Below are 22,693 nucleotides of genomic sequence, written 5' to 3'. Positions count from 1 at the left end.
TAGAACAGTGCTTTGCACATAGCAAGCGCTTAACAAATACCACCATTATTATTATTATTATTACTACTTGGTCACGGAAAAGAGGGGAAACTCATAGCAGCAGTAGTTGTAGGAGTAGCCTTCTTTGAGCACCTACTAAGTGCGGTATAGCACTTGGGAAGCAAATAATCAAGGAGCTGGGAGTCATTAGGGAAGGCTTGTTGGAGGAGGTGGGCTTTTAAGAGGGTTCTTAATGTGGGGAAAGCTGGACTTTGATGTGAAGAAGTAGGAGAGACTTTTAAGCTGAGGGGACAGCGTGAATGAGGGATCAGAGGCAGGAAAATCAAGAACAAATTTCATCTAGAAGGTTGGCTTAAGGGAAACAAAGAGAGGAGGTTGGGGGATAGCGGAGATCCAGGAGATGCTGTGTGGGAAAAGCCAGCAGGACTGGCAGGCGACGGAATCAGAGAGTTGAACAATAGCCAAGAATTGAAGGTTGTGGGCTTCTGGGATGGGGAGGATGGTGTTGTTGTTGACTGAGGTACTGGATAATTGCTTGAGCAAAACTTTTCATGTGGAAGAAGGGCTAAAGTGAGTGTTGGGGATGAATAATTGCTCATTGACTGTCCTGTCCATTCTGAAGCATAGTGAAAGAGAACTTTGTGAAAGTTATTATTCATCAAAATTGCCTACTTGGATGATAATAATACACATTGAACTTAACCCCACAAACAGACATCCATTTTTTTAAAGAAATCAGTGAGCTTGTTTACTTCAAGTATCTCCTTTTGTTAGTAATGTGCTTTTCTTCGCCTTTTTATTTTAAAGACAACATTATAATAGACTCCCTTTGGGATGATGCCTTGAGCCTAAAAAAGACTCATTTTCCATGTGATTGGCAATATTTATTTTTTTCCATAGAACTGTTGTTCCCCAATAACAAGAGGCCTAGTTTTAATGGCAGTTTAATGATCGACCCTCCGTCTACAGCATATATTGTCAAATTCTTCATTTTGAGATTATTCACAGTCCCTCAGTGCATCTGTAATGAATACCCAGATATTCTTTTTCATTCCCTCCCCCATTTCCCCAAATGGGAATCTTGGAGACTAATTAGTTCATCTGTCATAATTTCTTTTTTGGGAGAAAGCAATTTAATCCTATTCTCCCTGGTAAAGGAAGTCTTTAATCATTTCCTCCCTTGAAGTGAGTTCACATCAACTGTTTCCATGACAGTGGATCAAATGCTATGGTATTTCCTCTCTAAAAGGATACTGCCATTGTGGCCGTGAGGGATATAATACTCAAGACAAATTGATTGTTTCAGCAACTGGCTTGGATGAGTTTTCTTTCTTGAAAGAAGTGTCACTTAATGATTCTGTCACTTCTCTAAATGGGCAAATGCAATATGTTGTGGGAATGTTTCTTCCAGACCCTTCCATTGAACAAGTATCACCTCTAATTAAATATCTGCCAGGGCCAATATGATTGGACATTCATAACCATCATTTGACCGTCTCAGGGTCTACCTGGAATGCTAAGGAAACAGAAACAACCCTCACCTGCGCTGTGGTGCTTTGATCAGCCACTGAGGCGAGCAGATAAAATTAGAGGTAGAAGTGTTTGGACTGGTCTTTTTCATGTCCAGACTTCTTCCAGCACCTGTGCTCTGCCCCTTCCCAAGCAACCCATTCACTAGAGATGGGAAGGAACCTGGCCCCGGCAGTGGGCAATGGGCAAAAAGCAATATCTCGCCTCTCTTCACTCTGCTGCCTGAATCATTTTTCTAAATCACTCTTCTGTATATGGCTCCCCACTCTTCAAAAACCTCCAGTGGATGTCCATCCACCTCTTTATCAAAGAGAAACTCCTTATCATTGGCTTAAAGGCACTCAATCTTCTCTCTCCTCTTCCTACCTGACCTTGCTGCTGGTGATGATGGTATTTGTTAAGCACTTACTATGTGCCAAGCACTATTCTAAGCATTGGGGTAGATACAAGGTAATCAGGTTGCCTCATGAAGGGCTCACAGTCTTAATCCCCATTTTACAGATGAGATAACTGAGGCACAGAGAAGTTAGGTGGCTTGCCCAAGGTCACAAAGCAGACAAGTAGTGGAGCAGGGATTAGACCCCACGACGTCTGACTTCCAAGCCCGTGCTCTTTCCACTAAGCCATGCTGCTTCTCATCTCCCACTACAACCCAGCCCACACACTTCACTGCCTTCATATCAACACATTCATTGGACTTCACTCTGATTCATTCATTCATTCATTCATTCATTCATTAAATCATATTTATTAAGTGCTTATTGTGTGTAGAGCACTGTACTAAGTGCTTGGGAAAGTACAATACAGCAATAAAGAGTGACAATCCCTGCCTACAACGAGCTCACAGTCTGGGGTGGGGGGGATGGGATGACAGACATCAATACAAATAAACAGACATCAATATAAATAAATAAAATTACAGATATATGCATAAGTGTTGTGGGGCGGGGAGAGGGGGGAATAGTAAAGGAAGCAAGTCAGGGTAATGTAAAAGGGAATGGGAGATGAGAAAAAGTGGGGCTTAATCTGGGAAGGCCTCTTGCCTTTAATAAGGCTTTGAAGTCGGGGGGGAGAGTAATTTTCTGGCAATTTGAGGAAGGAGGGCATTCCAGGCCAGAGGTAGAATGCGGACCAGGGGTTGACGGCGAGACAGGTGAGATCGAGGCACAGTGAGAAGGTTAAAACTACAGGAGCTTAGTGTTTGGGTGGGTTGTAGAAGGAGAGAAGCGAGGTGAGGTAGGAGGGAGCAAGTTGATGGAATGCTTTAAAGCAATGGTGAGGAGTTTTTGTTTGATCCACAGGTGAATAGGCAACCACTGGAGATTTTTGAGGAGGGGGGGTGACGTTCTGAATGTTTCTGTAGAAAAATGATTCAGGCAGCAAAGTGAAGTACTGAAGTGGGGAGAGGCAGGAGGTTGGGAGCTCAGCAAGGAGGCTGACACAATAATCTAGGCAGGATAGGATGAGTGACTATATTAACGTTGTAGCAGTTTGGATGGAGAGGAGAGGGTGGATTTTAGCGATGTTGTGAAGGTGGTACTGACAGTGTATATGTGGGTTGGATAACGCCAGTGTTACGGGCTTGTGAGATGGGAAGGATGGTGGTGTGATCTTCAGTGATGGGAAAGTCCGGGAGAGGACAGGGTTTGGGTGGGAAGAAAAGGAGCTCTGTTTTGAACATGTTAAGTTTGAGGTGATGGGAGGACATCCAAGTAGAGATGCCTTTAAGGCAGGAGGAGATGCAAGCCTGGAGAGAGGGAGAGAAATAGGGGAGATCTAGATTTGGGTATCATCTGCTAGAGATGGTAGCTGAAGCCGTGGGAGCGAATGAGTTTTCCAAGGGAATGAGTGTAGATGGAGAATAGAAGGGGACCAAGAATTGAATCTTGAAAGACCCCCACATTTAGGGGTTGGGAGGCAGAGGAGGAGCCTGCAAAGGAGACTGAGAATGAATGGCCAGAGAGATAAGAGAATAACCAGGAGAGGACAGAGTCAGTGAAGGCAAGGTCGGATAACGTTTCCAGGGGAAGGGGGTGGTCACCAGGGTCAAAGGTAGCTGAGAGGTCGAGGAGGATTAGGATGGAGTAGAAGCTGTCTCTTGCTCCCTTGATACCTTGCTCATGTCTCCCCTCCTGTCTGGAAATCCCTGTTCTTCCCACCTGACAGACCACTACTCTCCTCTTCAAAGCCCTACTAAAATCAGATCTCCTCCAGGAAGCCTTCCCTGAGTAATCAAACAACTCCCCACCCTATTTCCCACCTTTCTGCCAGTTCAACACTTCTGTATCACCTAAACACCTGGTCACTCTCACCTCCACATTACATTTATGCACATCGTTTTAAACCCAGTTGCTTCTCTTTCTGTAGTTTATTTCAGTGTCTGTCTTCCCTGTTAGAGTGTAAGCTCTCTGAGGGCAAAGATCATGCCTATTAACTCTTTTTGACTCACCCAAGCACTTAGTTCAGCACTCTAAACAAAGTAATTGTTCGTCCAATAATTAGCACTGATTGGAAGCTGCCCAGCTTGTGACTCATTCAGTGACTCAGAGACTAATCTTGGATCCTTATGCTGTTGATATCGTTCCTCCCATAGGTGAGAATGGGAAAGGTAAAATTTGTGGATATGTTTTGGCCTTTTCATCAGTTTCTTAGTCCAGTGGTTAACCCTCACATAAACACCTGAGCGTAGGCTCCCCTTCCCCACTATATATGTGCATATATATATGTATATGTTGCTGTTCTTTGATGGTACCGATGGTGATATTTTTATCGGTGCTGGAGTGAGTGGGTGATAAGACAAGCCCAAGGTTGCTGCTTTTTCACTGTTGCTTTGTCCTTGCAGGATTGGTGGTTTTCCCCCATCCTCAGTCCCATGCTCTATCCACTAGGCCATCCTGGAAAGAAACTAGTCCATCTAAGAAAAGTATTCAAAAGCTGTGGTTTCTTGATTCTGCACTGCTGAGCTTTACAATTTGCAGTAAAATAAGGGGAAACACTGGGACTTTGCGTACCACAGGACCTTTTTTTCTTCCCCAAAGTAAGTACATGACCAAAGTCGGGGACGGCTCAGAGGTACAGCGAGAATTAATTTTACTATCTCCATTCGGAGTTAATTTAGTGTGCTGCCATCAAACTGGAACAGCCGAACTAAAACCACCAGACACAGCATAGCATCATTTAAAACCGTCTCTTAAATGGTGTGGGACATATTGGAATGTAAGAAAAGAAATTAATATGAGGGTTCGGGGTTGTTTAATCCCGGTTGAATACCCGATGGACAAAAATCCTCAGAGGATAATACCTTTTTAAATAAAATGTCCTTCATACAGAATACCACAAAGCTAAAGAAAAAAGAATTTTCTGGGTAGGGACGGAAACGATGTTGGATAAAATGAACAGACCAAACTTTGGCCAAGGGCTTGAACTAACCTTGTACAAGAGGTTTGTGAGTGTACGTCCATTAATCAATCAATCAATGGCAGGTATTGTGCACTTACAATGTGCAGAGCACTCGGTTAAGCACTTGAGAGAGTCCAATTCAATAGAATTGGTAAACATGATCCCTGCCCACAAGGATCTTACAGTCAAGACTGGGAGACTTGAATTGACCACAGACAGTCCATCTCCTTTCCAGACCAGTTGCTTCATTACTGCCTTTGGGCCTTGCTTAACAATGAACGGCAACGCAGGGTTACAGAAAGTGAGATTCTGGAATGTTCAGGTTGTCACCACTTGGCTCTCAGACTAGATGAGAATGTGCGGCCCTAACAGCCAAGTGGCGACAACCTGAACATTCCCAAAACCAACAGGGAGGGAGCCAAAGGATAAATCCTACAGACACTTCAAAGCTGTGGCTCGAACACTGCAGTAGGTGTAGTAGCAGGGCGCAGTTGAGGGGCAGCTGGATATTCCACAGTGACAAACAGGGTGGTGGCCTTCAAACGGGCATTTTGAGAAGATGGTGATGCAGAGGGGAAAAAATGAAAATGGTGCACTCTTTATTTGCCCCACCCTCAGCCCCACAGTACTTAAGGACATATCTGGAATTTATTCATTTGTATTAATGTTCGCCTCTGCTTCAAGCTCCTTAATTCTGGTATTTGTTAAGCACTTACTATGTGCCTAGCACTATTCTAACCACTGGGGTGGTTACAAGCAAATAGGGTTAGACACAGTCCCTGTCCCGCCTGGGACTCACACTCTTAATCCCCATTTTACAGATGAGGCAACTGAGGCACAGAGAAGTGAAGTAACTTGCCTAAAGTCACACAGCAGATATGTGGCCCCTGCTCTTTCCACTAGCCCATGCTGCTTCCTTGTGGGCAGGGAACGTGTCTACCAGCTCTGTTACACTGTACTCTCCCAAATGCTTAGTACAGTACTCCGCATGCAGTAAGCACTCAATAAATACCAGTAATTGATTGATTGAGGGGGGCAGCTAACGTATCAGAGAAGCAAGGGATATTCTTCCCAAGTCGGTTTCATCAGCGACACTGCAAACATTTCCCTAACAATGATAACTTGTATCTGTAGAACACTTATTTTTCTCAAGATCTCTCACATCAGTATTCTCGTTTTGTCTTCAAAGTTTATCCCTGGGGGGTAGCAAGAGGTTGGAGTCCTGCTAGACTATTATTTTCTCATGGGCAGGGATTGGGTCCACCAATTCTGTTGGATTGTCTCCTCCAAGTGCTTAGTACATTTGATGGCCAGATTGATGGACTAATATCCCCATTTTACAGGTAAGGAAACAGGCACGGATCAATCAATGGCCTTTATTGAGAGGTTCATTGTCTTGCCCAAGATCATACAGCAAGCCCCTGGAAGAGCTGCTTTAGAACCCAAGTCTCTTGACCGGCAGGCCCATGTCCTTTGTGCTAGACAACACTGCCTCCATAAGGTCAGCTACATATGAAAGTATTTCATTAGTCTTCCCTTTGCCTCTTGAACACACAAGCCCAGAGCCAGGAAATCCCTAAAGTCTCATGAGAAACCCTGTTCTTCAAAAATTTCAAGGCTATTTCTAGATCAAAGAAGTTTAGGTAATCAATAGGACCATCTGAGCCACATTTAAACCTAATCAAATCTTGCAACCTATGACTGTTTGCCGATTCCTTTCACTCAGCCAATATTTAAAGAGGGGAGGCAGTCACGGTTTGGCACTGGTGCAGACGATAGGAGCCAGCTGATGAACAAAACGGGGACTCGACTGCATATGAGAAGTGTGTCGACGGGCAGAGAAAAAAGGAGTGAATTCTTGGAGAGGTCAAAAACCCGAGGGCAATTCTGAATTGGATTTTAAGACAAACAGGAAGGCAGTCAATACATCAACAGCTGGGGGTGATGGGGAAGTTTGCATAAGCAAAACATCAGGTTTGTGAACCTCTGGTACTTTTGCATCAATATCTTTTACATCGATAGCAATCATAATTCCGACATAAAGGTTTAACCTCGCCACAAAGAAATCCAATGGGGTCTCTGTTGTGTTTCCACCAGGGTCTCTTGGGAATTTGGCGAGGGTTCTATTCCCAGCCGTTTCCTCTACTGCAACTTGATGATCCGATGCAAAGCCATCCTCCTTCCCTTCCAGAAAGCACCACGTTGGATAAGTCATTCACTTCCATGACTTCAACTAGGATTTCTATGCGGATGATTCTATGTCTCCAACCCCATACTTTCTCTTCCTCTAGAGTCTCGCATCTCCTCCTGCCTTCAAGACATCTCTTTTTGGATGTCCCCTTCTTCTCCACACCTTATCTCACCTTGGCTTCACGGACTCCGTCCTCTCCTGGTTCTCCTCTTATCTCTCTGGCCGGTCCTTCTCGGTCTCCTTCGCAGGCGCCTCCTCTCCCTCCCATCCTTTAACTGTTGGAGTTCCTCAAGGGTCAGTTCTTGGCCCTCTTCTGTTCTCCATTTACACTCACTCCCTTGGTGAACTCATTCGCTCTCACAGCTTTGACTACCATCTCTACGCAGATGACACACAGATCTACATCTCTGCCCCGTCCTCTCCCCCTCCCTTCAGGCTCGCATCTCCTTCTGCCTCCAGGATGTCTCCAACTGGATGTCTGCCTGCCACCTAACTCAACATGAGCAAGACTGAGCTTCTCATCTTCCCTCCCAAGCCCGGTCCTCTCCCAGACTTCCCTATCACCGTGGATGGTATGACCATCCTTCCCGTCTCTCAGGCCTGCAACCTCGGTGTCATCTTTGACTCGTCTCTCTCATTCACCCCACACATCCGATCCGTCACCAAGACCTGCCGGTCTCACCTTTATAATATCGCCAAGATCCGCCCTTTCCTCTCCAACCAAACGGCTATCTTACTGCTACTGGCTCTCGTAATATCCCGGCTAGACTACTGTGTCAGCCTTCTCTCTGATCTCCCTTCCTCCTCTCTCGCCCCGCTCCAGTCTATTCTTCACTCCGCTGCCCGGCTTATCTTCCTGCAGAAACGTTCTGGACATATCACTCCCCTTCTTAAAAACCTCCAGTGGTTGCCTATCAACCTCTGCTCAAAACAAAAACTCCTCACTCTAGGCTTCAAGGCTCTCCATCACCTTGCCCCTTCTACCTCTCTTCCCTTCTCCCTTTCTACTGCCCACCCCGCACGCTCCGCTCCTCTGCCGCCCACCTCCTCACCATCCCTCGGTCTCGCCTAGCCCGCCGTCGACCCCTGGGCCACGTCCTCCCGCGGTCCTGGATTGCCCTCCCTCCTCACCTCTGACAACCTAATTCTCTTCCCCTCTTCAAATCCCTACTTAAAGCTCACCTCCTCCAAGAGGCCTTCCCAGACTGAGCTCCCCCCTTTTTCCCTCTGCTCCCTCTACCCCCCCTTCACCTCTCTGCAGCTAAACCCTCTGCTCCCCCCTTTCCCTCTCCTCCTCCCCCTCTCCCATCCCACCCCCTAAGCACTGTACTCGTCCACTCAACTGTATATATCTTCATCACCCTATTTATTTGGTTTAATGAGATGTACATCACCCTGATTCTATTTATTTGCCATTGTTTTTTTGAGATGTTCTTCCCCTTGACTCTATTTATTGCCATTGTTCTTGTCTGCCTGTCTCCCCCGATTAGACTGTAAGCCCGTCAAAGGGCAGGGACTGTCTCTATCTGTTGCCAATTTGTACATTCCAAGCACTTAGTACAGTGCTCTGCACATAAGCACTCAATAAATGCTATTGAATGAAATGTCCCACCTACACCTCAAACTTAACATGTTCAAAACAGAACTCTTCATCTTCCCACCCAAATCCTCTCCTCCTCCTCCTCCTCCCAACTTTTCTATCACTATGGGCAACACCACCATCCTCCCTGGCTCACCAAGTCCATAAAATTGACATCAACCTTGACTCAGCTCTTTCATTACAGCTGCACATTCAGTTTGTCACCAAACCCTGTCGATACTAATCAATCAATCAGTGGTATTGAGTGCTTACTGTAAGCCAAACATGTACTAAGCACTTGGGAAAGAACAACAGAGTTGGTGGACACATTCTTTGCCCACAAGGAGCTCAGACTAGGAGGAGTGGGGAGACAAACATTAAAATAAATTACTGATGGGGGAATGGGAGAGTTTGGGGATATGTACAAACCACCATGGGGCTGGACAGTGGGGTGAATATCAAGTGCTTAAGATCCAAGTGCCTAAGCAACATAGAAGAAAAAGTGGATGGGAGACGTGATTTGAGTAAGGCTTTGAAGGTAGGGAGAGTAGTGGTCTGTCCTATATGAAATAGGGAGAAGAGGGGAGTTCCAGGATAGAGGCAGGATGTGGGCAAGGGGTAGGTTGTGAGATAGATCAAGGTACACTGAGTAGGTTGGCATTAGAGGAGTGAAGTGTGTGGGCTGGATTGTAGTAGAAAATAAACAAGGTAAGGTGGGGTGGGGTGGGGGATAAGCCGATTGAGTGCTTTAAAGCTGATTATAAGGTATTTCTGTCTGATTCAGAGGTGGGTCGGCAACCACTGAAGACTTTTGAGGAGGGAGAAGACATGCATAGAACTTGTTTTTAGAAAAATGATCAAAGGCAGCAAAATAAATTGCTGGACCGGAACGGGGAAAGACAGGAGGTAGGGAGGTCAATGAGGAGGAATGATAAGTGTGGTAACAGTTTGGAGGAGAGGAAGGGGTGGATTCTTGGGATGCTGTGAAGGTGAAATCGAGAGGACTTGATGACAGATCGAATATGTGGGTTGAATGAGAGAGACAAGTCGAGGATGATGCCAAGATTCAACTAGGATTTCTATGCGGATGATTCTATGTCTCCAACCCCATACTTTCTCTTTCTCTAGAGTCTCGCTCGTGAGACAGAGATGATGGTAATGTTGTCTACACTGTTGGGATGAGAATCCATCCTTCCCTCTGCATCCAAACTGGAGTTTGTGAATTTCTAGCAATAAAATGGAATGCGGCAATTTAAGGGCAGAGATTGTGTCTTCTGACGCGACCGTACTCTCCCAAGTGCGTAGTTCACTGCTGTGCAGAGTAGCCTATAAGCTCCTTGAAGGCAGGAATCATTTCTCCTAACGCTATTGTCATTGTACTGTCCCAGATGCTCTGCACACAGTAGACTGTAAGGTCCTTGTGGGTAGGGACTTAGTCCAGTGCTTAGTACAGTGAATGGCACATAGTAAGCACTTAACAAATGCCATAATTATTATTATTATTATTATCAGGGACTATGTTTTCTTACTCTATTGAACTCTCCCAAGTCTTAGTACAGTGTTCTGAATCCAGTATGCACTCAATAAATACTACTGACTGATTGATTAGTGCCAGAAAGTCTGCTTGGCTTTCAGTAAATTGCAAAAGGCCAAGCATGATGAACTGCATAATTCCTTGCCCTTCTCTTAGTCAAACATATTTATTGAGCACTTACCATGTGCAGAACACTGAACTAAGCGCTTGAGAGAGTACAGTATAACAGTCATCGTATTAGCATTTATTGAGCATCCTTTTGGTGCAATCAGTCAGTGGTTTTTACTGAGCGCTTGCTGTGTGCAGAACACTGTACCAAGCACTTGGGAGAGTACAATACAACAGAGTTGGTTGACACGTTCCCACTCACAACGAGCTTGCATTCTTGGGTCTATAGACCTATAGGTAGAGAAGCAGCATGGCCTAGTGGCAAGAGCATGGGCTTGGGAGTCAGAGGTCGTAGGTTCCAATTCCAGCTCCACCCCTTGTCTGCTGTGTGACCTTGGGCAAATCACTTAACTTCTCTGGGCCTCAGTTACTTCATCTGTAAAATGGGGATTGAGACCGTGAGCTCCAGGTGGGATAGGGACTGTGTTCAACCTGATTGCCTTGTATCTACCCCAGAGCTTAGAACAGTGCTTGGCACATAGGAACCACTTAACAAATATCATTATTATTATTATTATACTAAGTGCTTGGGAACTACAAAACTAAGAGGTTGCATGTTCCCTACCCACAAGGAGTCTACACTTAAATGGATGAGTCAGATTTGGGCTAGATCACTGTAGTCATAGTAGTTATGGTCAATCAATCAAATGAATTTATTGAGCACTCTCTGTGTAAAGATCACTTGGGAGAGTACAATATTACAGAGTTGGGAGACACATTCCTTGCTCATAAGGAGCTCACAGTCTAGAGGGGGAGACAAATGTTAATATCAATTGAGAAATTACAGATATGGACATAAGAGCTGTGGGGCTGAGGGAGGGAGGAATAAAGGGCACAAATCCAAGTGCAAGGGTGACACAGAAGGGAGTGGGAGAAGATAAAATGAGGGCTCTGTCAGGGAAGGCCTCTGGGAGGAGATGTGATTTTAATAAGGTTTTAAAGATGGGGAGAGTGATTGTCGGTCAGACAACAGACAAGTGGTGGAGCCAAAATTAGAACCCAGGGCCTCTGACTCCTAGGCATGTGCTCTTTGCACTATGCCATACTGCTTCTCATGGGTTCTATTCCCGCCTCTGCCACATGTCTGCTACGTGACCTTGGACAAGTCGCTTAACTTCTCTGGGCCTCAGTTACCTCATCCGTAAAATGGAGATGAAGGGTGTGAGCCCCATGTGGGACAGGAACTGTGTCCAATCTGATTAACTTTAATCTACCCCAGTGCTTAGAACAGTGCTTGGAACATAGTAACAAATACTATTATTATTATTATTATGTTCAAAGCACTGTATTAAGTGCTGGAGAAACTACCACAGGAAGCCTAAGACGTGTTCTGTGCCCACAAGAAGCTTGCATTTGAATGAAAATATTTCCAAATAGAGTCATCATGCATCATTCTTACAAGGAAGGTCTAAGGTTGTCTGCTGTAAGATCATTAATTCTGACAGTATCAGACTATTCGTAATGCACTGGCTTTAATAGGATACACTATATTGAATGGTTCTCATTAACAATCCATTCTCTTTTCCTCACATATTTTACACTGCTGCATTAAGTTGCTTTGGAAAATAGGACACTGAGCCTGATTTAGCTAGTGGCTTCTTTCTGGCTTCTTTGTCTTTGTAATCTGCAGTTTAGGTCAAGGACCAAATAGACACAGTGAAAGTCATTAATGAGCATCGTGGAGATATGGAGATACATATTTGTGTCCAATGGAGCCTCTCTTTGACCACACACACAGAAGGCACTGCCTTTTCTTTTCTCTGGGGAAATGTAGAACTAGAAGGTGGTTTTTTGTGACCTTGTTCCTTATGCAGGGGCAAGATTAACACACATCTAAAATAAAACTATTGAGCTATTTTAATACTTTTTTCTGTCATGCATCCAGAACCCTCTAAAGATGTCCCCAGCTACTGTTTCATTTCATTCCCTGGCCTTCAGGGTAATGTAAGAAAATTGAAGGGATTAGAAGCTATCTCTCTCCCGTTCAATGCATTTGTGTTGCAGTAAATTTGTAGCAACCTTCAATCTCATGGTCAGGGCTCTCCAGGGTCCTTCCACTGCTATGACAGCTCAGTCAGCTTGATAAATGGACCTTCCCCTCCCGCCTCCCCCGACCCCCCCCCCCATCCCCGCCTCCACCACCACCTCTGGTGGAATGGAGACTGCATCATACCCTGACTCCACAATCGTCTTTCCCACCCGAGCAAAGAGAAAACATTTATCCGTCTCCGTGCACTAAGTGACTGCCCCATTATGTGTATGTTCTCCCAGTTAATTAGAGGATACAATTCCCAGATTAATTGTCATGGATCGTGACAAAACTAGCCCCAACCCATAGTGAATTGGGATAAAGGGGAGTCAGCCAGAACTTTTAACACTGTCCTTTCCATTTTGCCCCCGCTGATTCCCTAAGGGAAAATTGGTTAGATAAATGACAGGGTTCCCCAGAGGATTACCGTTTAGCAAAGGTATACCTCACCGTGTATCCAAGGACAGTGATGATTCCACCGGCAATAACAGTAAATTCCCAGTGAACTATGTTCACTTTCTAGTGTAGCTGTGTGTGTGTGTGAGAGAGAGAGAGGGAGAAAGAGAGAGAGACAGTGTCAGAGAAAATAAGAGAAATAGAATGAGAAATAGAGATTTGGAGAAAGAGGATACAGACTAATGTAGAAAATGGTTCTCTGCACCGTAGTTCAGCCTGAGTTTGGATTTTATGCTTATTTTCACAAGTATATAATTCAAAATAAAAACTATGCCAAATTACTGGCTTTGGCATGACATGAAAGAGTTAGGCGAGCTGACGATTTGTGAAGTGTGATTTTTTGGACTTTGCCTTGTCCCACGGTACATTGCACAGGGTTCCAAAGGCCAGCAACAGTACCAAATTCACCTCAAAATCCCGATTTTTTAAAGTAAGGTCCTTAGTACTGGCTTTGCATAGGAGTGCTGTGTGCTAGACCCGGGCTTGGAAAGTCAGGCTGCCTCCCATACGGAGCAGAATAAAATGACGTCGTGAAAGAGGATGCAGCTTTGTTTCTTGACCATCATGGGAATGGAGGAAACGACTATACAGTGTTGCATCTAGTGGGTTTGGGTAAGAAGGAAGCTGAGTTGGAAATCCCGGTTCACGGTGGAATTTCATTTGCTCAGCAATTTCATGCATGCAGGGGATTTCAGGCCAGGCGGTTCTAGATGTCTCCCACCCCCAACCAAGACAAATTAGATATGCCAAATTTAATAGAATGTAACATTGGTGATTTGATTCACTCACATTAGTTGGTGAATATTTCTTTAGGGGCTTAGATTAGCATAAAGGGATAGCAACTCTTGGTGTTAAGGCACAATCGAGAAAGACGAAATGTCACTAAGGGGTGACAAAAAGCAATTTAAAGGTCATATTGAGGGGGCATTCTTCCTCTGAAAAAAAAGGAGTTGATAAATCCAGGTTGCAGGTTGCAGGCGGGTGGGTGGCGGGGGAGGTGTTCTTGCTTCTAACTTGGCTTACCCTCTGGGTTTACCCAAACTCTCGTTTTTGCTCTTATTGTACGTTATGCCATCCAGAAATTTCAGCTGGTTCAGAAAAGTCCACGAGAGGGTAGATACATCTGGAAAAGATGAGGTCAAATGCAAGGGTGCTAATAGTCATAGAAGTAATAGTAGCAGTATGAACTGCTTGGGAAATCCAAGCCACAAGGCATTTCCACACCTGGAAGTCTCTTCCAGATTCCTCCCAGTGGCTTTGCAGTCCTGACCGGGAAAGTTACAGCTCAAGGAGAGGAGTAGAGATTACAAAGATAATCAGGGTGGACAGAGTCCCTGTCCCACCCAGGACTCAGAGTCTAAACAGGAGGGAGAACTGGTACTTTCCACCTGAGGCTCAGATTCTAAATAGGAGGGTAGTATTTTATCCCCTTTTCTTGGGTGAGGAAAGTGAAACACAGAGAAGTGAAATTACTCATGCAAGCCTACCAAAAGAAAAGGTGAAATCAGAGAAGGATAATCTATGAAAATGATGTCAGGACTGAGAACCTGCATGAACGCATTAATTATAGCATTAGTGGTTTGTGAAGTGCCACCGTGCCACCCGCTCTCTCTCGTCTGAGCGCAGTGAGCTGGAAAAGCAGCTTGGCCTCATGAAAAAGGCACAGTCCTGGGAGTCAGAAGACCTGGTTTCCCAACCCGGTTCTGCCACCTGTCTGATGTGTCACCTTGCACAAGTCATTTCAATTCTCTGCCTCAGTTTCCTCAGATGAGAAATAGGGATAAAATTCCTGTTCTCTCTCCTATTTAGACCCTGAGCCCCATGCGGGACGGGGACTGTGTCCGACTTGATTATCTTGTATCTACCCGGTGCTTAGTACAGTGTTTGGCCCACTGGGAGTTGAGGTTTAGGCAAGGAAGGTGGCTTCCTCTAGACTCTAAACTTCTTAAGGGCGAGGATTTTGTCTACCAACTCTACTGAACGATTCTCTCCCTTATTGTCTGCCCCCCTAGATTGCAAGCTCCCTGAGGGCAGGGATCATGCCTACTAACTCTAATGTCCTCCACTCAAGCTGTTAGTAGTATACTTTGCACTCAGTACTTATTCAATACAGATTATTGATGGATTGATTGAATATGCTCTCTAACTTTCAAAGAAGCTCCTCACATGAAGCCTCTTCAGGGGACCCAGAGTGCAAATAAATGCACAACCTTAATTACCTGGCATTATTATTAATGACATTATTAATAATTATTAGTGGATGGTTCCTATCGGTTCATAAAGAACATATTTCAGCGGGGTTTGTCTCTTTGAATGGAATTATCATCCTAGTCCAAGCTATTTTGGGTAGTGGTACATGGTAGATTTTCAAGTAAAGCATACAGTGAAAATGACATCCCTTCATTTCACCACAAGTATCGTCCCACAAAAGCAAACAAATGTAACCTAAATCAGTGCTCCCAATGGTACCTGTTAGTAGAGAACCAAAATGGTACCTACAGCCATCATCTTAGTTATTCACGTAATAAGAACGGTTCTTACTGATGATTTTGATGGTATTCGTAGAGAAGCAGCGTAGAGAAGAGCCGTTCTAACCCCAGCTCTGCCACTTGACTGCTGGGTGACCTTGGGTAAGTTACTTAACTCCTCTGGGCCTCATTTTCCCTTCTGTATAATGGGGATTAAGACTGTGAGCCAGGGACTGTGTGCAACCCGACTATCTTGTATCTACCCCAGTGCTTAGAAAATACCACACTTATTGTTATTACATACCGCATACCAAGGATGGGGAAGATACAATATAATCAGATGAGACAGAGTTCCTGCCTAACACTGCTTGCCTTATGGTATTTGTTAAGTGCTTACTACATGCCAGGCACTGTATTAAGGGCTGGGGTAGATGCAGGGTATTAGGTTTGACCAAATCAGTCCCTGCCCCACAGGACGATCAGAGTCTTCATCCTCATTTTACAGATGAGGTCACTGAAACACAGAGAAGTTAAGTGCCTTGACCACACAGCAGGCAAGGGGCTCACAATCTAAGTAGTAGTAATAATAGTATTTTTAAGTTCCTACCATGTGTCCAGCACCGTGCTAAGCCATGGGAGGGAATACACAGGTGGGAAGGGGGAGGGAGAACAGGTATCATATCCCCATTTTACAGATGAGGGAACTGAGATGCAGAGGACCTAAGTGACTTGCCCAAGGTCCAGTCACTTTTCAGTAGGCCACTCTAGTTGTCTGCTGTTCTCTTTTCATTCTCTACTCATCTTCCTTTTCTCTCCCTACCCTCCACCCCAATAGCTCTGCAGCCCCCACCCCCTGCCCACCAATACAATTTTTTTGCCCCTACACTAAGCTGTCTGTGAGCTGTATTTCTAGGGCTTGGTTTGACATCACACAAGGGAAAAGGAAGAGGCAGAAACATCAGCTGCGATCAGATGACACATTTGCACGGCCTCGGCCTGAAGGGAAGCCCAGTGAGAGGTTTCATTGCACAATCAATAAAGTGATCATATTTACTGAGCACTTAATGGGGTTCAGATCACTGTACTAAGCACTTGGGAGAGTTGTCACATAATTCACTTTCTGAGGAGTCATGCGCTGTACACATCTCTGCTTTCAGGACTGATAAACACAATCTTTGGTGCAAACAGCTTCGGAAAGGACTGAGTGAAGCTGCTGACTGGACACATTCAAAGATTTTTTTCACCAACGATTGATCAATCACTGGTGTTTACTGAACGCTTACTGTGTTCAGAGCACTGTACTAAGCATTTGGAAGAGTATAATACAGCAGACTTGGTAGACACTTTCCCTGCCCACAACCAACTTAGCATCTAGAGGGAGCAACATGACACCCAGAATACATTTGATGAAAGTGGGACTGGAGTATGTGTTACATCTAGCAGCAGTGTGGTATAATGGATAGACCACAGGGTTGGGAGTCAGAAGGACCTAGGTTCTAATCCCGGCTCCTCTGCATGTCTTCTGTGTGACCTTGGGTAACTCACTTCACTTCTCTGTGACCCAGTTACCTCATCTGTAAAATGGGGATTAAGAGTGTGAACCCCATTGGGACAGAGACTGTGTTCAACCTGATTAACCTGTATCTACTCCAGTGCTTAGAACAGTGCTTGTGCTTAACAAGTACCATAATTATTATTGTCCAACTGGCTACATCCTTGGAAAACTTTGCTTTTTCCCTCTGTCTCACTGTAAGCAACTTTGCCCACCCTCAACTTTTACAGTAGGATTTGCTGCAGTTTAATTTCCTGATACCTAAATTGAGGTAAGAGTTCTAAAAATTGTATGAATAATGCATGCAGTAATTAATAGAAATTACTTTTCCAGCATGCATTATTAAAAGATGTGTTCTAGCATGCATTTTATGTATCCCAATTTACTTGCTTTTAAACATGTTCCTGTAACATCCCTTTCTATACAACTCAAGGGTATCTCTAACCTATAACTCTTTAAGCACAGTATTACAAGAAAAGGATCACAGGAGAGCACAACTTCAGACTAGGGCAGTGTTCTAGTCAACCACATTCGAAGTTTAGAAAACTGTAAGTGCCTGGAAGAAATAAGTGTGCTGAGCCAGATTTCCCAGTACCTGAATCATTTGGGGGTTTATCAGGTAAATACAGCTACAAGCACCTACACCGTACTTGATCAGTCATACTAATTATTTAGTGCTTAATGTGTGCAGCACACTCTACTAAGGGCTTTGGAGCGGATAGCCTCTCTCCACTGAAACTTTTCATTTTGCTGGGCAGGTGGGGGTGGGAGGGTGGTCAAGGGAGAAGAACGCTGAATAAGAATTCCCAAAGAGCGTTTCCATTGGAAGGTAGTAATTTAGTCCCTTTTTGTTTGGTTGGGGGGTTTTTAATGGTATGTGTTAGGTGCTTATTATGTTCCAGGCACTGTACTAAATGCTGGAGTAGATACAAGCAAATCAAGTTGGATACAGTCCATATCCCACATGGGGCTCACAGTTTTCATCCCTATTCTACAGATGAGGCAGCTCAAGCAGAGACAAGTTAAGTGATTTGCCCAAGGTGAAACAGTAGACAAGTCGCAGAGCTGGGATTAGAACACAGGTCCTTCTGACTCCCAGGCCTGTGCTCTAGCCACTAGGCCAGGCTGCTTCTCTACTCCTACCAGAAAGCCAAAGAACTGGGCAATCCTATCTGATTCCATGTACTTTTCATAGCAGGGATTGGGTCTGTTACTCTTACTGTATGCTCCCCAGAGCTTAGTACAGGGCTCTCTAATAATAATTGCGGTATTTGTTAAGCACTTACTATATGCCACGTACTGTAGTAAGTTCTGGGGTAGATACAAGATAATCAGGTCCCATACAGGGCTCACAGTCTAAGTAGGAGGGAAAATAGGTATTGAATCCCCATACAGATGAGGGGACTGAGAGACAGAGAAGTTAAGTGACTTTCCCAAGGTCACACAGCAGGTTCCCTTATAGACTGTGAGCTCCTTCTAGACTATGAGCTCGTTGTAGGCAGGAATGTGCCTGTTATATTGTACTCTCCCAAGCACTTAGTATAGTGCTTTACATGCAGTAAGTGCTCAAATACAATTGAAAGAATGAATGAATGAGTTTAAGAGGCAGAGCCTGGCTCCCAAACTCATGGTCTTTCCACTAAGCCATGCTGCTTCCTTACTGTACTCAGTAGGTGCTCAATAAATGTGATGAAGGAATAAATTAATGAAAGAAAGTATCCTAAATCTGGAAGATGGGAATCCCCACGATTCCATCGTACTTCTGGATAACCGCCAGGCAGGGGTATACTCCTTCCCTTCTCTGAAGAACCCTGTCCCATATCCCTCGCCTTTTGAGTCCAAGTGTGATTTATGTCCATCTCCTCACTGAGTATCAGTGCTGACCCTGGAGACCCCCATGATCTCTGGGCTAAAAGGAGCCCACCTAACAATGGTGGCCAGGCAGGGCAGGTCCTGTAGGTGAAGAGTTAAACCCCCTGCTCGACCCATGGAGAGATGTAGCTAACTTGACATTCAGAGGCACACACTGGTCCTCATCTAATCCTCCCTCTATCAGTTCTGTTCAGTCTGTCTCCAGCCCTGACAGTTCACTGGTGAATGCCTTGTTCACAGAGAATCTAATCTGAGATGCAGAATGACTGCCATAGTTTTATAGTATCAGGGTAGTAATTCAAGCCCCAAGTAATAAAGAAACGCCAGCAATGCTCTGCCTGCTTTGTTCTTCGACCTCCCAGCAGTTTAAGTTATGCGCAAGGAGTCTAAATACTTTCAGAGAAAATATAAAAATTATCTACCCTTCTTTTATATCTGAAATTGTTCATTTGTTTTCTTTCACTACATGGCTAACATAACCAGGAAACAATATATTACCCTAATTACATGTTATTTATTAGACAGGAAGGAAATAACTCATTCAAAGACAAATCCTTGTAGTTATTCATGAAACTGCTTTAGATGACAGAGATAGAGTAAACCAAGCGGGCTTTCATTATATTTATTACAAACTCTTTGTGCTAATGAACAATAACAGCCTCCGTTCAAATAGCGGCTCTGACTCCAAGTTGGACGGAAGGTTGTGGAGGCCATATTTATCAGGGCACGTCACAGCTTTGGATGGTTCTTTGTGTCTTTGCCTGCTATGGCTCAGAGCATCTTAATAAAGACCGGGAAAACTATTGGTCGGCTTTAGAGCCCACTTGTGTGAAATGCTCTGCTCTGGAAATGGGAAAGGAGGAATCTTCCCTGAGCCACTGAGAGGATAGATCTTTACAGAATGTTACTCTGTCACTAAATGGTGAGCGCTCAGATGCTCTAAATATTTCTCCCAGGTGTCTTTGCTTCTTTTTCTCTCATTGGATATTTGCCTGATCAACCAATTTGGGGACAGAGACCAGTAGTTGAATTTGAGGATTGAACCCCAGATGAGAAAAGAGCCTAGCAAATGCCTTGGAGGGAAGGAAGTTAAAAAAACTCAGCTGGCACCATTTTCTCTGGTGGATAGGAAGATTTCCCCTTCTGCTGCTTTTAATTCCAACATTTGTCTAGATGCTCTTCCAAACTGTCTCTTGAATGGCTCATGTCAAGGAATAGCCCACGGGCTTTGCTGAACCATATCAGGCCATTTGTACGTGGAGTGTTTTCAGAAATAAGATTGTAGTACAATGTCAGTAGCCCTGCACCGTGGAAGTCAATCAGTGATATTTATCGAGTGCTTACTGTCTGCAGAGCACTGGACTAAGCACTTGGGAGAGTCCAATTCAATAGAGTTTGTAGACATCTTCCCTGCCCACAATGAGGAAATGGATGTGCTTGTATGTGATGGGGAGGGGAGTTCTTCTGGAGAACCAAGTTTCCCATCCCAGATCTAAATCCTGTCTAAATGCTTACCGGAGGTCAAGCGAAGTTAGTTTGAAACAGCGTGACCTAGTGGAAAGAGCACAGGTCTGGGAGTCAGAAGACCCGTGTTTTAATCCCGGCTCCACCACATGCCTGCTGTGTGACCTTGGGCAAATCACTTCACTTCTCTGGGCCTCAGTTACTTCATCTGTAAAATGGAGATTAAGATTGTGGGTGCCACATGGGATATAGACTGTGTCCAACCTTGAATCTACCCCAGAACTTAGTACTGTGCCTGGCACATAGTAAGCACTTAAACACCAATAAAATACATCTAATATACACATAGAGTAGTAAAATCCTGTTTCTCACTTGAGAGCTAAGTGAGAAACGAGTGATCCTGAATCCACTTCTGTTAGAAGGATAAGCCCTATCAAATCTTCCCATCTTTCTTCTCAGTCTCCAGTTCCACAGCAATGTCTTTGCACTATCATGAGGTGGTGGAGGCCCTTTTTGGGTCTACATAAAGATGCCTACTCAGGAATTCTCCTTTGACATGACCCTTTGGGGGGTAAAAAAGCAAGGTAAAAAAGCCAATTTAGTTTTCTGGCATCAGGGAAAGAGCACTTGCCTGGGAGTCAGGGGCCTTGGGTTCTAATCCCAGATCAGCTTGCCATGTGACCTGGGGCAAGTTGCTTCATTTCTCTGGGACTCGGCTTCCTCATCTGTAAAATGGGGATTCAATAGGTGTTTCCCCTTAGACTGTGAGCCCTATGAGGGACAGGGATGCATCCACCCTGATTGATTTGCATCTACCCCAGTATGTAGCACAGTGCTTGGCAAGTAGTATGAACTTAAATTCCACGATCACTCTTATTATTACTAAAATTAGTTAAAGCAGGCCAGGCCCAGTGGTTTCATCAAATGATTAATGGCCTGGATGTTGTTCCAAGCAAACTGAATAGGCTCAACCCCTGCTCCTTTGGTACTTATGATCAAATTCAATTAATTAATTCATTAAGGGAATTGTTAAATGCTTACTATGTGCCAAGTACTGTTCTAAGCACTGGAGTAGATACAAGTTAATCAGGTTGGATACAGTCCCTGTCCCACATGGCAGAGGCCTTCCCTTTGTTTTCCATCACAGAGGAGTGGGTTTCTGGTTAGCTGAGCCCATGACCCTCCCCTTTCTGGAGTTTGCCCCAGAAGACAATGGAAGATGGAAGACAATCAGGTTTGACACGGTCCCTGTACCATGGGGCCTAAATCAAGTTTAAAAGACCAGAGCACTCCTTTTCTCGCTCCTCCCCATTCCCCTGCTTCCTCTCTCTGACCAATCTTTCCCATCTGTCGATCCTTTGATCGAGGCCACACTGCCGGGTACATCTCTCCCCACCCCCCACGCCTCCTCACCCCATACACGACCTGGTTTCTGAGTTGAACAGACAGGCTCGTTCCCCTCTAACCCTCTAAGTCAGGGCTGAGATCCTTGGCAGAGAAGGATACAAGCTCACAGGGTGATGGATAGTGTCCAGCCCTGCCAGTGATTTATATCTGCCGAATAGGAGTTACTGCCGAATCTAAAAATAAAACGGGGGACGGGGAAGAGGGGTTGAAATCCCAAGGCCCGGCAAGTGCCATTGGTTCCTGTTCACTCCGCTGAGCTAACCCCAACCATTTATGTCACAACATGACATAATAACAATGTTATTTGATAAGCTCATACTTGGTGCCCAGCAATGTAGCAAGGACTGGGGTAAATGCAAGATCATCATGGAAGACAAGAGTCCCTGTCCCATGTGGGGCTCACAGTCTGGTGGGGGAAGAGAACAGATCTTTCATCCTCATTTTACAGACAAGGAAACTAATTTGCACAAAGAAGCAAAGTGACTTGCCTAAGGTCACCTAGCAGGCAATTGGCAGAGGTGGAATGAGAACCCAAGTCTTTTTTTTTTTTAATGGTACTTGTTAAATGCTTACTCTATGCCAGGCACTGTACTAAGCACTGGGGTAGATTCAAAGTAATCAGTTTGGACCCAATCCCTGTCCCACATGGGGCTCACAGTCTAAGTAGGAAGGAGGAGGATTTCATCCCCATTTTAGATATGAAGTAACTGAGGTACAGAGAAATAAAGTGACTTGCCCAAGGTTACACAGGACACAGGTGATGGAGACAGTATTAGAAGCCAGGTTGTCTGAATCCCAGGCCCAGGCTCTTTCCAGGAGGCCATGCTGCTTCCCTGATGCTGATGATGCACTAACCCCATCACTTCCAAGGCGGAGCCTCAGGTTCCATATAGTTCCTTCCAGAGCTAGGCCTTAGAAGTCTGTTCTTATGGCTGTAGGCCCAGGGCAAATCCTGCAGATTCCCATCTCAGGGGAGCTAACTCATGAAGTGACGATCAATGTCAAGCTGTCCTCTGAATTTTTCTCTCTCTTTTTTCCACTTGG

This window comes from Ornithorhynchus anatinus, chromosome X5, assembly GCF_004115215.2.
Source record: "Ornithorhynchus anatinus isolate Pmale09 chromosome X5, mOrnAna1.pri.v4, whole genome shotgun sequence".
In the NCBI taxonomy this organism is placed as follows: domain Eukaryota; kingdom Metazoa; phylum Chordata; class Mammalia; order Monotremata; family Ornithorhynchidae; genus Ornithorhynchus; species Ornithorhynchus anatinus.
Note: the sequence above shows the minus strand (reverse complement) of the source record.